Source organism: Otolemur garnettii, unplaced genomic scaffold, assembly GCF_000181295.1.
Source record: "Otolemur garnettii isolate 467f Iridium unplaced genomic scaffold, OtoGar3 scaffold00010, whole genome shotgun sequence".
NCBI lineage: Eukaryota > Metazoa > Chordata > Mammalia > Primates > Galagidae > Otolemur > Otolemur garnettii.
The window spans coordinates 12,093,138-12,110,380 of record NW_003852405.1 but is presented as its reverse complement, the minus strand read 5'-3'; the positions used below and the strand labels follow the sequence as shown (position 1 = coordinate 12,110,380).

Sequence of the window (17,243 nt, the reverse complement as noted above, 5' to 3'; positions counted from 1 at the left end):
ATATTACCCAGTCCTTTCTTATGGTTTTAAATAAGAATTTTTAATATACTTTATAGCTGAACATAAACTATTTCAAAAAAAAAAAAAGGTAAAATACATGTTAGCTTTAGCTAAATGGCTTCCTATAATTTAAATTCAACATAATGAAAAAATTGAAACGTGTATATTAATTAACATTGGTTTGGGGCATACTTATTTTAATTTGTTTACAATTAAACAATACATAAAACATGATATGTTAAAATATAAAAATAACTCTTCAGTCTATTTAACCTAAGTATCTCTAATCATAGTTTAATTCTAATAAGAGTTAATGTTTGTAAAAAGTATATATAATGTTTTTCCTAAAATGTAATTCTGACGTAAATCGGCCAAGAAGTACATATGAGTACTGCCAGCTCATCAAACTTTAACACACACTCTAACGAACTAACTGGGTCAAATTACCTATGGTATTGTAACTGTATATGCACATTATTCAATGAGAAAAAAAGTCACTTTTCCCAAGATTGAAATGAGTATATCAATAACTTCCTGATAACTATAAACAGTAAACAGTGAAATTAACTTGCTTGTTAAGTGTAATTAACAACCCACAACTGCTTCTAAAGCTGTATTAACAAAGAAATGCAACATTTCTTCCATTACTTAAAACTAAAAAGAAACAAAGAAAAAAATGTTTCTTTTGCCAACTTCCAATTAAAATTAATTTTGAGTAAAGGTCATTTAGTTAAGGATTTATCAGAATTAGTCATTTAAGTACCCCTCCTCACCATCTTGTCACTCTTAGTAAGATAACATGAACCCCCATTAGTATATAGCAATTAAGGTCAATTTACATATTTTAATTAAGAACCACCCCATATAAAACAATTAGCGTAATAGGCATACTAACTGGATTTCATAACATTTGGACGTTTTTCCAACTAGATAGACAGGAAACCTTAATTAGCATTAATTAGTGCTGATCTGCATATGTTTGATAAGGCATACCCTTGCCACAAAAGATTATTTATTCCTGAATCTGCCAAATGCTACAGTTGCAGAGGATAAAAGGACTTTTCTTCACATTGCATGTTAATTTCTGGTAATTTACATTCACTTTTACATTTGAATCAGTATATTATAAAATAAATGGTATAAATGTTACAATAAGCCTCCTTAAATATGTACATTTTAACTTATAGGAATCATGCCCGTTAATTTCTTACTAATTAAGCCATCCCATTTCTATTGTAACTGTGCGCAACATTGGCAGCCTTGCTTTGATTTGCTGTTGTGAAACCATGTCTCATGATCTTAATGGGTAAAATGACAAATAGAGTTACTCCAGGAAGCTCAAGTCTAATGGGTCAAATTTCCATCTTGGCAAATGCTTGCATGTGCACTCTGCATTTCTACAGGTGGCACTGTTTAGCTCACCCAGTAGGTACTACTTGGGTGTAGTCACGGGCTGAGAAGACCATTCTAGAAATGTTTCGCCCACATGAGTCTAGTTTTCTCCTATGTTCCAATTTTCAAGAGCATGTATATTTTTTAAACTTTGAGGTCTTCCTTTCCTCTGCTTTATCCCAACTTTAAACGCTCTCCACCTAGATTAATGCAAGCGAGGACACAAATTGTTCTCGTCACAGGGATATTTGGCCAGGATAGTGAGTGGAGCCCTTGTTTAGTTCACCAACCCACCTGCCCTGGAACTGAGTAATTCTACAAATAACGTGATACCTGATTTAAATGAATGGTTCACAATTCCTGATCTAGAAGTAGCACTTAATGCTTAATCGGCAAAACTGACTCTTGCACTTTCCCTACTCCTTAAGCAATGCTAATTGACCTACAGGTATTAACTCTTTTTAAGAGTGTCCTAGTCTTCAAATTTTATCATAGTTTAGACTCAATTCTGCAAAGCCTTTCTGTCTTTTCCCACTGCATCAGGTCTTACTAAGAGGACCTGAATCACCATCACAACAATATATACTTCCCCTGATTGGCACTTTGACTACACTTCCTAGTGAATATCTCTATCTTCACTGTACCTCCCACTAGAATGTAACATTTATAAGGGAAGGAACTATTCCTGTAATTACATGTGCAGCGTCTAGCCTCGCCTTCAGTAGGTGCTCAAATAACATTTCTTGAGTGAGTCTAGACTAAAACCCTAGGCAACAGAATAGGTCTTATCCTGAGATGTGGGAACCAAAGCCATATACTGATGGCCCCATTCTGTTGCTGAACAGACTAGCAGGTCTGAGCTTATGCTCACATTCAGGCATGGGTACTATGCTGATCCTTCCCATTAGTCCAACTGTCTAGAACTGGGGTCCTCACTTGCCTCCTCTGATCCCTTAGGGAGCCCTTCTTCTGGAGCTCAGTTGCCCTTTCATCTCCTGCCATAGCTAGATCTTGGTACCGGAGTGCTGTGATCCAAACTCCCCTCTGCCACATCCCTCCCCATCCCAGCCTGCTTTGGATAACTTATGACAGGAAGCATGCTTGAATTTCATCATACCGTATGAATTAAGACCTTCCAGATTGTGGGATATAGCTGATCTCTATTTTGCAAACAGAGAGGCCCCATTCTGATGTAGTTCTACTGCTGGGCTTTTCCATCTCATGTAGATGTAAGTTCTTTTTTAAATTTCAGATTAATATATGGGTACAAATAATGAGGTTACATCGTTCATGTTTGTTAGGTAAAACCTCAAGTTGTAGTTGAGGCATTCACCCAGGAGGGTGCCATAGACCCCTATGTTGCACTCCGTAAGTGAGAGCTTACCAAACCCCCTCCCACTTCCCCTCTTCCTTCCTATTCCCCCTCCCCCCAGCTGAATTTAATTGCAATTTTTTTCTTGTGTAGGCCTAGTTTTCTATTAGTATTGAGTACATTCGATGCTCGTTTTTCCACTCACTTGATACTTTGCTTTGAAGAACGTTCTCCAGATCCCCCTAGGTAAATACAAGAGATCTAAATTCTTAGCTATATGCATGACCACTGAGCATACTTCTTAGCTGAGAAGCCCATTAGAATCTTAACCAATTTTAGTTGCCTCTTGCATCTGTCTTATATACTAAGACCACATCTTTACAAAATATGTAGGAGGTTTTTAATATTAAAAAGTATAAAAGACACAGAACTTTCACCAGCACTAAAGAAAAAACCTCATAATCCAGGAATTTTACACCATTTCCAGTAACCCTCTTAATAACAAGGAGGCCAGCCACCCACGATAGCCAAAAAGGGTCAAATGCTAAAAATACTTAATGGGAGGATAGGCAAGAAAATCCTTTTTTAGTAAAACATTTCTCCTCAGTGACATCTCAAGGCCTAACATTCAACCTTAAAGGATTGTTTCTTTTGAATTGTGAGTTAAGTCTATTGATGCTGTGTTAAACTGTGACTACAACAGGGAGAGTTATCAATGATCTCCTTAACCACCATGATATGCCCGAAGTATGAACCAAATCAAAGGGATTCTTTTAACCCCTCTCCAGATACGGAAGCAGAAGGGAAATTTTTATCTACTTTATAATAGAATATGTTTCTTTTTTTAAATTTCAGATTAATATGAGGGTACCTCATATTAATAACCTCACAACAATGAGGTTACATTGTTTGTGTAAGGTGGAGTCTGAGCTGGAGTATGGTTCTTTGAATAGGTCAGTTTTCTCATTCCTTAATTCAAACAAAAATAAAATACTCTCCATATCTGCCCAAGTTATAGGTTTCTACTGGCACAGAACTTAACTATCACTGAGTTCATTGTTAGTACCATAGAAACTGAAAAATGTAACATTTTCCAAGTTAAAGTGGCAAAATTCCAATGTATTCACCCAACTAATAATTTTATTCTAGGTTTTCTTTCCAAAATTCAGTCATGTTTGCTACTACTTTGCCAAAATCCTTCTCCACTGACTTGAGACTTCTTAGAATTTTTAAATTAACTGAAAGATAAATGAAAACATGGATACAACCAATTATCTTTGGTTATAGGACTAGAGTTAGAGTTTCAATAATTGGGCAATAATTTACTAAAGCTTTTGACCTGGGAATACTAGAATTTGAGCATAATTTCATAAGAGAATATTTTGCTTTAATATTTAATAGCTAAGTCATATTAGCCTTGCTTAAGGGAGTTAATATAACAAAATAAACGTATTCAAGAATAGTTAGAGTATATAAGAGTTCATTCTCTACAATAAAAAAGATAAATTGCCATTTCTCTAATCTTCAGTGCATTAACAATATTCAGATATTTAAAAATAGATGTTATAGAAATGGAAGTGTTAGGTGATATCTCTATGTGATATTATAACTACCATTATAAACTCAAGGCTTAGTGACCTCTTAACATTTGAAGTGATCGTAATGATTTTTCAGCTTCAGTAAAGAGATTTAAATGGAAAACAGACTGATTACATTTATTTGTTTAAGTTCATCTACTTGACTTCCTTTATCTTAAAACTTATGATGTTTCCATGGTTACTACTGAATTAAGATACTCGCAATAGCCACGAAAAAATAGAAAAAGAAAACGTTACAGAAATGTCTTGGTAAGAGATTAGAAAAAGAACTGGGTCCAACAAAGTTGGAGGGAAATAAAGAACGAAATGTGCAGAGTGAATCACAGCTACACATACTGTAAGGAATAAATGTTACAAACATGTTGGAGAATAAAAATAACAGGAAATATGTAGAATATGACAGACAAAAGAAAATAATGTAGTGTTTAGTGACACACACTTATGTAACAAAACTATAAATAAAAGTAAGGGGGCTTGAATATTATGCAGCCTTAAAGAAAGATGGAGACCTTACCTCTTTCATGTTTATATGGATGGAGGTGGAACATATTCATCTTAGCAAAATATCTCAAGAATGGAAGAAAAGGTGTCCAATGTACTCAGCCCTATGAAACCAATTTATAGTTTTCATATGAAAGCTATAATCCAAAGATAGCCCAAGAAGAAGGGGAGAGAAAGGGGAGAGGAGGGGAGAGGAGAGGATGGGTGGAGGGAGAGTAATTGGTGGGAACACCCCTATAGTGTATCTTATAAAGGTACATGTGAAATTTACTAGGTGTAGAATATAAATGTCTTAACACAATAACTAAGAAAATGCCGTGAAGGGTATGTTAACCAGTTTGATGAAAATATTTCAAATTGTATATAAAACCAGCACATTGTACCCCATAACTGCACTGATGTACACAGCTATGATTTAATAATTTAAAAAAAAGTAAGAGAATGACTACAAATAACTCAGAATAGAGGGTACTTCTTGTAGTAGGTAGATGCCAAGGGAGAAGTTGGGGCTGATGAGGCAAAGTGGCCTTTTCAAAAGTATTATTAACATGTAATTATAAAAATGCTTTTTTTCTGAGCTACATAAGTACACAGGAGAATGAGAAATATGTTCAAAAAGCTGTGTGATAGTCTAGAGTATATTATTATTAACTGTTGAGAAAGTTTTATCAGTTTACCCAAAAACCTACAACAAACATCTAAATATTTGTTCCTTTTCTAATTTTCAAGATGCTGCAGTGAATTATTTTTCTTGCCAGGAAAAAATTCAATTACTTGATTTTATATATCAGGATTTCAAAACTGAAATGCACTGCAGGACAAATTGATACTGCTTTCCTAATAAAATCCTAGTAAAATATTTAAGTAGGATTTAATTATACATTATCCCATAAAAGAGGAGAATCATTCTGAAAACAAGTCTAACAACAAGTATCTTGTCACATAGTGTGATTCCATCATTATAAATCTGGGATACTGCTACCCTGGGAATAGCAAAAAGTAAAATAAAATTCAAGAGTGGCCTAGTTTCTAAAGCAACTCCACTATTGTGAAAGAACTCTCTAACATTTTATTTTCTTCATGAACTAACTATATTAATATTTGATTTTTCCCCAAAATAAACTTTGTGATGGTCAGAATAATTTCTCCCTGATGCTTCTGGAGGGGCAAAATGAGGATAAGAATTTTTTTTTCAATAAATCATTTTTTCTGTTCTATTGTCTTATGGTATAAAGACAGCACTCTACCTGTGTGAGTGACAGAACTTATTCCTTTCTGCTCAGGAAGTATAAATCTGCCTATCTACATGGAAAATGCAGTAAACAAGAACAGCAATGCTATCCTAGAAAAACAATAAGGTGCATGATCAGAGAAGTTTTGGCACTGAAATTACAGAAATGATAATTACAGCGTAGATATGGACAGCAAAATTTGGCATCCCAGTATCTCATTTGATCATCACAACTTTATCATCATGCTGCTAATAACAAAACAGAGGCTTAGGGAAGGTGAAATGACTCATCCATGGTTGTACAGCTAGTAAGTATTAGGGACGCAACTGCAACTCAGGTGTATTTGTGTGATAAGAATAATAATAACAATAATAGTGACCTCTTAACATTTGTTGTATATAATAACGTTTAAAACTGATTTTAGTTGTAAGGAAAATATATCAACTGGAGCAAGTCACATTTTTGAAAGTGGGGTACCATATATTTATTTTAAGGTAAAGGAGTATTTTCCATAAAGTGAGAAAGGAAATGTAGCTATACCCCAGTTAGGAAGGCTTCTGTGATTTCTCTCTGGTTCCATCTGCACATTTTTCCATTTTTCTCTCTGCAGTGGACTTTCTCTATCTCAGTTCATATGATTGAACACAGGTTTCCTTCCAAGCCCCAGGTTTGCAAGTCCTAGGTATTGCCACGCTTCAAACCTTATAATCTCTTGTGCCAAATTTTAACCCCTAGTGTCAGAGACTCTGACAGCTTAAGCTGCATTAAATATTCATTCCCAACCCTTGTTTGATGAACTGTGTCTAGCAGGGTAGAATTGGTCAGGATTCACAAAGATGCTCAGGTAAACAAAGACTGGTAGTGATTTAGTCACTGGGAGCTGAGCAAATACTCAGCTGAGAGGAATTCGCTACACCAGGACTAGTTTGTGTAAGTTCCTCTTAGAAACCTAAGGAGAAAAATAACATATGGACACTGATGAAGTACAATTAACTAGGAAAATGGTTGTGAAACAGATGAAATACTATTATGCAGTGAAATGAAAACTCTCCATAGTCTTGAATCGGTCACGATAATTATCAACTCCTGTTCCTGTGGCCCAAAGCCATGCAAAGTCAAAATTCCAAGAACCCCTGAAATTCTCCCATGGTTTAGACCACATTGGGAATTCTGCAATGCTGATATGTTGGTATGCTGAAGACTGTCAACACAGCAGGGTCATGGCTTAGCTCAATCTAAGTCTGGGGCTGTCCTGATGTAAGTAGAAGGGCAGGTGTACTATGTATGAAGTAGTGGAAGGAGTAAGAAAAAAAAAATTACAGCCTGTCGTGTTCTAGAGTGAATAGACAATGATTTATGACCTGGTTAGGCGTAAAGACGGGCACGACAAATGAAAACTGACTCGACTAAATGTCTATGGCAAGGCAGGGAAGCAGTTTTACTGACACGTTCTCCACTGCTCACCCCATGTCAAATGACCCTCATCCCTTGGATAATGTCAGACATCGAAAGGAGTTGATGTCTTACATTGCAAAAATATGAAGATTAATTCTCTATTTTTAATTAGGTATGACTGGTAAACTGCAGGGTCACAGACTGGTATAGTCTTAGGCTTTCCTCTTACCCTTATGAAGAAAGCTTATGACTTTGTCAACTTGACGCTGGAAGTGATTTGTTTTGCCCTTTGCCCTTCTCATCTGCCAAGCTGGGTAACCATCACTCTTAAGTGAAGTAAAACAGTGTGTGATTAACACTTGGTGTTTGATAAATAAGTATTTATTCATTCATCAACAAACCAGCTTCAGAAACAGTCAAAACAGATGTTGTGAGAGTTCAAGTAGCTTTTTCAAGTTCATGGGCTAAAACTAGGAAAGTTACCGGAAATTACGATAGGAAGACTGAACAGAGTTGAGTCAGAGTGTAGACAGTCTTAAATGACAATTTTAAGGAGTTCAAACTTTTTTTTTTCAGCAGGCTTGGGAACCCATTGTGTTCTGCCTCCTATTCAAGTTATTAATGCCGCTAGCTCACAGCAGCTGTGTGATCACAGAGATAAGTTTTACAAGAAACAGATGAAGAGTTTTTTTTTTCAGTGCTGATATCAGATGGATTAGAACGTGATTAGTCAACAGACAGACTGATTAAATTATTGGGTTCACTGTTCAGATAAGAGGTTTTGGATACACTCTGCCAAACTGTAATTAACTTAGAAATTTCTGCTGGTCTGCTTATAAGATGATCATGTGATACGCTTTGAAGAAATCTTTTAAGGCCCAGAATAGCAGCTGTGAAGGTATAAGCATGAGTCAATTTTAATAATTATTAATTATCCTCAAGTATTAGAGCAGAGTTTTCATTGAATATGATAAACATTAAAAAAACTCTACTTCTTTAAAACTTGTATAAAGTCTCTGGTTCTACTCTAGAAGGCACAGTAAGTGAAATGGCTGCTACGTGTATTTAAAGGGGTATCTTAAAACTTGAGATAGGAGTTTTCCATTTCTGAAATATGGCTAAAATATTGAGAGAAATACCTTGCAATATAGCACATATAAAAATCCTAGACAAGGCATTTAAAAAAAGATGTATAGCTATACTAATATACAAAAATATTCTGTGAGATCAGAAGTTGATCCCTAAAGCAGAGAACCACAAGGGCAAACTAGATGTAGGGAGGTGTCTGCCCTCAAGACTTCTGCCAATCTCTGGTGGCCTAAAGACTGAGTTTTAGTGGCTTACAAACACCTAAGTCACCAAAGGCAGAGAGTTTGAGCATGGAGGTAGGAAGCTTAAAAACCTTTCCAAATGTAACACCCTTGATATTTGAACTAGAAAATAATTAGAGCATAATGGTTGGGTATCTATCCATTTCAGCTCCAATTATGAAAAAAAGAGAAATAAATCTCCATTAATAACTGAAAACGGTATGGGTCCCCAAGCCTGAAGGTAGTAGTTTGGTTTGTGGTTCCTAGTTACAGTATCCTTTGATAAAATAGTAGAAATCATCTCAAATCCTCTCTAGAAGAATGCACTTCACCCTAGGTGTCAAACATTTCCATAAATAAATTTCCAAGAAATGTGACCCCACATAGAAGAAAACTAACAAAGATATTAGACAGAAGATATCACAGATAAGAGTCACTAGAAACTGAAAGAATCAGATATGCCAATAATGCATATGCTAGGATTACCACATATACAAGACAAAGTAAACTTTTAATATGCTTAAAAAATAAAAGAAAAACTGAAATGTATAAATAAAGAAGAATAAGCTCAGAACTTATTGTGAAGATTTGAAATGCAACCAAATAAAATTTCTGAAAATAAAAAATAATTTGAGGTAAACAAAAGATTAAGCATAATGAAACAGAATTAGTTAATTTGATGGTATAAAAAAGTTACCTTCAATGGAGTAGTACAGACAAATGTGATGCAAAATGTGATCAAGAGATAAAGTGACATGCGGAATAAATTAATGAGGAAGAAAGAGAAAGAAAGAAAGGAAGGAAGGAGGGAAGGAAGGAAGGAAAGAAGGAAGGAAGGAAGGAAGGAAGGAAGGAAGGAAATAATGAATGAATGAATCTAATTGGAATTTACAAGAATATAACAGGGACAATTGGGGCAGTTTTAATAGAATTATTGAGAGACACCAATAATCCCTCAGATTCCAGATACTAGTTAACAGAACAAAACAAATTTTTGAAAAATTGATATCTAGATACCTTATAGTAAGTAAAACACCAATAAGATAGAGAAAACTTTTACAAAAATAACTAGAGGAAAAAAAGACTACCTATAAAAAATGGGAATATTAACAGATGACTTCTTGTCAATGACTAAGAGGTCAGAGAAGAGAATCCCTCAGACTTTGTATGAAGATGAACTGTTAACTAACAATGGCGTACCACGCAAAATTACAATTTAAAAATAAGAGTAAAATGAGAAACTTCAAACAAAAGGAGTGGTGAGAAAATAGTATATGGCAGAGAAACTGAATGAACAAATACTAATTCTTTTCATATTTTCATATTGAAATATTTCAATATGAAAATATTTTCATATTTTCAATATTTTCAATACTAATTCTTTTCCTATTTTCAATATGAAAAAAATATTGAACAATCATAAGAAAAAAGCAGGCTGCATAAAAATGTAAGTATGATTATATTTATGTGAAGCATAAAAGCAAATAAAACTAAGTAGTATACTGCTTAGGGGTACATATGTAAAAAATATATATATACAAAATCAAAAAATGATTACCACAAAATCTAACATTGTCACCTCTTGAGGGAAAAGGAGAGATATAATCACAGAGGGAGAATCAAAAGCACAGAGATACCGTATGTCCTTCAGCTTACCCTGTGACGTGAGATTAAAGTTGTTTAGCAGTCTAAGTTTGGCATATTCTGCCTCAACATCACTGTCTCAGTTGATAACACCATTCAGAATGATGGTGTGGAATGATACTGATTCTAATCATTTCTCTAACAAAATGATGAGGCTGTGTGATGTGATACCTAACATCACATTCATAGAGGAACGAGTAAGACAGCAAAAAGTCATTTCTCTGTATAATTAGAAGACAAACAACACAGATGCATCTTAGACAGGTGACCCTCCTAACTGCAGATACCCTGGACCCATATTTCTGACATAGGGGTGTTGGAGTTCAGCAAACACTACCCACAGGATGGTGCTTTCAAATCCTGAGTACTTAGAAGTCAAGAAGCAGCCTCAGCACCAAGGCCTCTCTGAGCTTCCCCTGCTCTCCCCCACCTGTTTTCTCTCTGAAGTGTAAGGAGGAGCTTTTTCTCAAGTTATGAGACTTATGAGACTAAGAGACATTTCTCCTGAAGAAATGCAATCCTAGAGAATCCCCTCCCTGGAATCTACACTAACAAAGTTCTCTAGGCCCAGGACACCAGCCCAGACAGATCTTTCACCCATTCTTCTCAGGGTGCCGCAGAAGAGGCTTTATCTGGATAATGAGAACTTTGCAACTCAGTTCCTCCCCTCACCCTCCCATTGCTAGTGGAGCCGCCTCCTGAGCATCTACAAGGACTCATTTCTTTCTGTCCTGTAGCACAAAGTGCTGCTTAAGCTTCAATCATTTGACCCTTTGAATTTTTTTTATTTTGTAGGACTCTCATGCATATGCATGCAATAAATGTGTACTCCTTTTTTTCTGTTAATCTGTCTACAGTCAAGTTTATTCTAGATTCAAATTATTGGATCCTCAGAGAATAGAGAGAAATTTTAAACCCTCCCTTATGGCAGTAATCTTAAACTGATATTAAAATTACTTCAGGCCACACACACCTGTTTTAGCTACCTTAGGGAATCCTCCTTCCTCAAATTCTACTGACAAAAATGAGAAGACACAGAATGAGGGAGGAAAAGAAAAAGTTAATTTCTGAGCCGGTGCGGTGGCTTGTGCCTGTAATCCTAGCACCCTGGGAGGCCAAGACAAGTGGATTGCCTGAGCTCACGAGTTTGAGGCCAGCCTGAGCAAAAATGAGACTCTGTCTCTACTAAAAATAGAAAAACTGAGGCCAGAGGCTTGCTTGAGCCCAAGAGTTGGACATTGCTATGAGCTATGATGCCCTGGCACTTTACCCAAGGTGACAGCTTGAGACTCTGTCTAAAAAAAAAAATAAGTATATTTATCTATATATACATATACATATATAAAGTTAATTCCTTCCAAACATCTGTGAAAACACACAACAACAACAACAATCATTCATTTGAGCGTAGATATAGTCAAACTACCCCACATATAAGTTTAGCACCTAAGAGATGTAATAATTCAAATAATACAGTTTAAAATCTGTTTTCTCATCATGCTAACACCCCGACTCAATAGCATTCTTTCATACATTAGGCCATAAAGATGCTTGTAATATAATTACAAAACACCATTGAAAAAATGTATTATGTCCTACAGCACTTAGCCTTGACAAACAATTACTGGATATCACATTCAACTGAATACAAAAAGCAATCTTTATCACAAGGTTAAAATTAGCCTTGGAACAATAAATGCTTTCAAAGCTATTCTAAACTCCAAACTGCTTTGCACCAGTTTCTGTAGAGGAAACGCCAACGAGTAAACTGAAGGACATTTGAAAAACTCTCTGTCCATGTTCTTGACATTTTTTTCAAAAAATAATTTTTTTTTTAGTTTTTTCAAGAGATAGTTATTCTTGAAAGGTAATCAATGTGGTCCTCATTGGGAAAGATTTTGTAAGTTATAAACAAAACAAAAAAAAATCACACCCAATGAAGCAAAGAAAGAAAAGCTGAGAATTTTGGACTTTAGAATGTACTATTCATAGTAGAACTCCATTTTAATTATGAAGACCACTTTTCCGGCATCATTGTAGAAAAACTGAACGATAACACTTACTGCATGGAGGAAAGGGCTGAAAGCAAACAGATTTGTCGGTTGAAACCAAATATGCTGAGACAATATACTTCCCTGTCAACTCATCCAAGACAGAATACGGCCATTTGAATTACTGAACAAATTATTTAATCGTGGTATCTTGTATCTCTGAAAAAGGTATGACCAAAATTATAATAAAAAAGTGGTGGACAAATGGAATACTTGAATATATCCATAAAATAAAGATTCTTAGATGTTTGAAACTACCCTTTATAAAATTAATAAAGGGCCATAATGTGGGAACTTGGGTAGGGGAAATATATGTACATGCATATATATATATATATACACATATGCGCACACATGTACACATATATGAAGCATGACCAGCCACTGTCACACTTCGCTTTCCCATAATTGCTCACTACTCAGGAGTCATATGGCTGATGATTGTAAAGATTCTTAGCTTTTCTTCATTGCTCCCATAGATTATAGTTTCGACATATCTCCCAGGTCCTGCATTCAGGTGGAACACTTTTCCCCTCCGGTCCAGTAGCCCATATGGAGGAGCTGCTTGGTTGAGCCCCAGTTGAGCCCCACCCATGAACCGACTCAGTAACAAAGACAATTTCTACATCCTTATGGTTTTATTCCAAACAGTCGATTGGCAGTCCCAATCGCCTTGCCCTTTGCTCACTAAACTATCTTTAAAAATCTTTTCTCTCAAATTCTGGAGAAGATGGATTTGAGAAATTCCTCCCGTCTCCTCTCATGGCGCTATAAGAGTAAGCTCTTTCTCTGCTTGTAACCCCTGCTGCCTCCGTGTGCTGGCTTCCGCTTAAGCAGTGGGCAGTGAATCCAGGAAGGCCAGAACAGGTTACCCTAAATATAAATTGTTCCCTGATGGAGATTATCCAGTCAACATCTTCCTCCCACTTTGGTTATAATACTGATTTGAGATGTTATCACTAGATTTGCAGATCATTAACTAGGTTAGAAGGAACATCATCATGGTGGCAGCTTTTGGGCTATAAGCATAATCTGGTTTAAAGTATATATCCACAATTAATTCAATAGCAACAATTGTAACAACAATAAATTCATTTAGAGTAGCAATGAATTTAGTCATTTAAATGCCTGTCTGCATGCCAAGATTGATAAGGCATCTCTGAATAATACTTTATACTTGCATAGTACTCTACAATTACCATTTGTGCTTTCACATATACAATAAAATATAACATACTCAAATACCCTATCATCTAGGATATTTGGGGATGAATAGGGAGTTATGTGACCAAACCATGTTGGAGAAACATGAAAGAAATCTCTTGGTGATTCACAGGGTTAAAGGCCTTGAGATATCCAATACTAAGCCTACCTTATATAATTTTCCATAATCCATTATCTCATAAATATGTTGGATTCTGAAAGCATTTTTTTCATGTATTTCTCATAGAAAAAAGATTATGATATACTTAGGTAGGTCAATGGTCTAACATTTTTTGATCATGCACTCCATCAAAAAAAGCAAATTTTGACCATCTAATCCCAATCCAATAATTTGAAAAATAGACATCAGAAGAAAGAACGCTAATATAAATAGATATTTTCATATTTTCCCAATGCTTTAGGACCTCTGAACACACCATGGACAGGAGGGCAAGAAAAAAGATCTGTCTGGAGTGCAAAAAATAAAATAAAATAAAATAAAAGAAAGAAAGAAAAAGAATCTATCCTGAAAGCAAGTTAAAACTCTGACTTACAAAGGGCAGGAAGATTGTTTAGAATAGGAATTGATAAACTTTTATGATAAAGAGTCAGGTAATAACTGTTTTAGAGTTTGGAGGCAAGAAGATCTCTGTCGCAACAACTTGTCTCTGCCAGTCACCTGACAGTAGTCATATACAAAAGTAATGAATGTGTCCGCATTCCAAGGAAACTTTATTTAGGGACATTAAAATCTGAACTTCACATGTATGTATGATGTATGTATTGACCGGCTCTGTTTTTTTAAATTGCTATTTATATGAATTTCATATAATTTCCACATGTAACAAATACTCTTCTTTTGATTTTTTGCATTTGTATTAATATCTGAATGTTCTTGTCCCCCCCAATTCCTATTTGAAACTTAACCATCCCCGTGATAGCATTTTTATGTGATTAAGTCATGAAGACATAGCCCTCATAAATGAAATTAGTACCCTTATACAAGAGAGCCCTGAGACCCCCCTGCCCTTTGCACCATGTGAAGACATACCTGGAAGGCACCAGCTATAAGATAGAAAGTGTGACCGCATCAGACGTCCAATCTGCCAGGGCCTGGATTTTTAACTTTCCAACCCCTAGCACTGTGGGACATAAATTCACGTTGTCCATTAGCTAATTTGTCTATGATATGGACAGATTATAGCCATACAAATAGACTAAGGCTATTTAAAATCTGAAAATCATTCGTTAGTTCATGGGCTGTACAAAAACAAGATGGATTTGGCCAGTGGCCTACAGTTTGCCGAAGAGTATATTAAATTGAGGGCCAAAGATGACTCCTGAAGATGAGTCAAAACACCATTTTGCTTTTTCTATTAAGTTTTAAGGGTAAAGGATAAATAAAGTAGTCAAAGATGACTCTGTTTCTAAAGGCTAATAGGGCATAAGTCTTAAAACGATTACTGGTAAGTAGCAGTAAGAAATAAACAGCCGATTGATACATACTGATTCTGAAAGACAAATTTATTGAATGAATTTATAAATTAATTCTTTAAAAAATGAAAATACTTGTGATGAGTTTTCAGGGAACCCAAAATTAGAGCTGGCTCCATGGTCCTAATGGTCCTTCGTGGATAGTCACTACTCATTTTTATCAGCAGGAATTGTTTCTGCAAAAATGCCATAACGAAATTGCCTTTTAATATATCAGCTTCATTAGGAATAAAATGCAGTGCTAATATCTGTAATCTCTGATAGCACTACATATAATTATTTTCAAATTTAAGTGAGGGTTACACAAACATCATAGATCTCCAGAAGCCTTTTATCTGATAAATCTAAATGTAATAAAACCTCATGGTTCTGATCACCAAAGGCTAAAGAATGAGTGATTTATACACTGCAGGCCTCCCGAAGTCCAACTTGGCAGCTAAAATTGCCTTAAGGAAGCTAAAATTGAAAAGAGAAAAGGCAGATAAATAAAATGCCACTACTTCCTTGGAAATTTTGGTGTGGTGAAATATTTTAAAAAATAGTGCCATTATTACTAATTTTTCTGGTAGTGAAAATAGAACAACAGTAGTTACAAGCACCACTTGCTTAATGCTAGCTACAGAGAAGTAAATGTTGAAATTCATTCATTAGCATATTGATGTTTGTTTCTCTGATAAAATTACATTCTAGTAAAGGTTTACAATTTGGACCGTAGATACTAACCACAGCACCATATTACGACTCTATAATGGAGTTACAATGTCATAGTTCAATTTTGTAATGGAAGTAATTTTAAAGTAATCTTATATATTTTTTTGAAATGGTTACAAAGCTAATATGTAAAGAAATGTGGAAGATTCCAGGTATCTAAATCATAACCAGCAAGATATGTGAATTTTTACTTAGATAAAATGGAAGAGGGCAGTGCCTTTGGCTCAAAGGAGTAGGGGGCTGGCCCCATATGCCAGAAGTGGCAGGTTCAAACCCAGCCCCGGCCAAAAATTGCAAAAAAAAAAAAAAAAAAGAAAAAAAGAAAAGAAAAAGAAAAAGAATAAGGGGATATAGGCAAGAAGAGAAATACACAATGATTGTATAGTCACATGGGAAAAGGTTCCTAATATTATACTGAAGCCCTCAGCCAGGTCATTTTCATTATTTTTCAAATAACCACTGAATAGTTATACAGACCTAAATACAGAAATAGTATTTATTACCATAAATGTTCTGATGTTAATGAGAGGGATTACAATAAGCTTCTCCAAGAGACTGAGAGACCAGATTAAGAGAGACAGGTTGATAATGATTATTCCAAACTTACTTCATCCATTTTCCCTGAATGTCTGGAATCATTTTTTGATACTAAAGGCAATAAGGTCTATTGGTTAAAAAAGAATGAAATCAAATTTCCTGGTTCCCTTTATTGATTCTTTCATCATACTTTCTATGTCAGACAAGTAACAAGCTCTTTCTATTTCACTTTCCTCACTGGTAAAATGAAGATTGTCAGAGATAACATCTCAAAAAGTTATTGTCGTAAGCATTAAATAACGAAAAAGAAAGAAATATATTTAGCTTGGATAAGGTTAAAACAAGGGGCAGTTAAAGTGCTTATCATAGCATGTAGCACAATGCAAATGTTTATTATGATTTCATAGTACTTTTTCTGTGTATTACATTTTTGATCCTCCTTCCAGATGTAATATGATACTAAGGTATATTTTATCTTTGGTGCATTGATGCTCGTTATGGAGGAGGTTGTATATAATTCTAAGTAGTACAATTGCGCCAACATACCGGGAGAACTCTGATCTTCAGGGGAGCTCCCAAGTGCTAATTTGCTGAAGCGTCACATAATCATGATACACTTAGACCCACAAAACGATTATAAGACTTCTGTATTATTTCTCCTGATAACCTGCCACATTGCTGATCTGATAAAGAGGAAGGATTTGAGCTGGGGACTGTTAAGTGCTACCATTCAGAAAAGGTCTAGGCTTTACATCGTTTTTGAAAATTTACCGGAAGAATAGTGATAGTGATGCCTGCTTCACCAACGCGTAAAGGGTGCATCATCAGATCAATCAACTCTCCCCCAAACGTGGAAATTACAC

General features: G+C 35.3%; 1 protein-coding gene across 1 annotated transcript in view; it reads right to left on the bottom strand.

Annotated features, from left to right (window-relative positions):
• Positions 1–17,243, bottom strand: part of DPYD (dihydropyrimidine dehydrogenase) — an 828,315-nt gene that overhangs the window by 358,431 nt on the left and 452,641 nt on the right. The window lies entirely within an intron of this gene.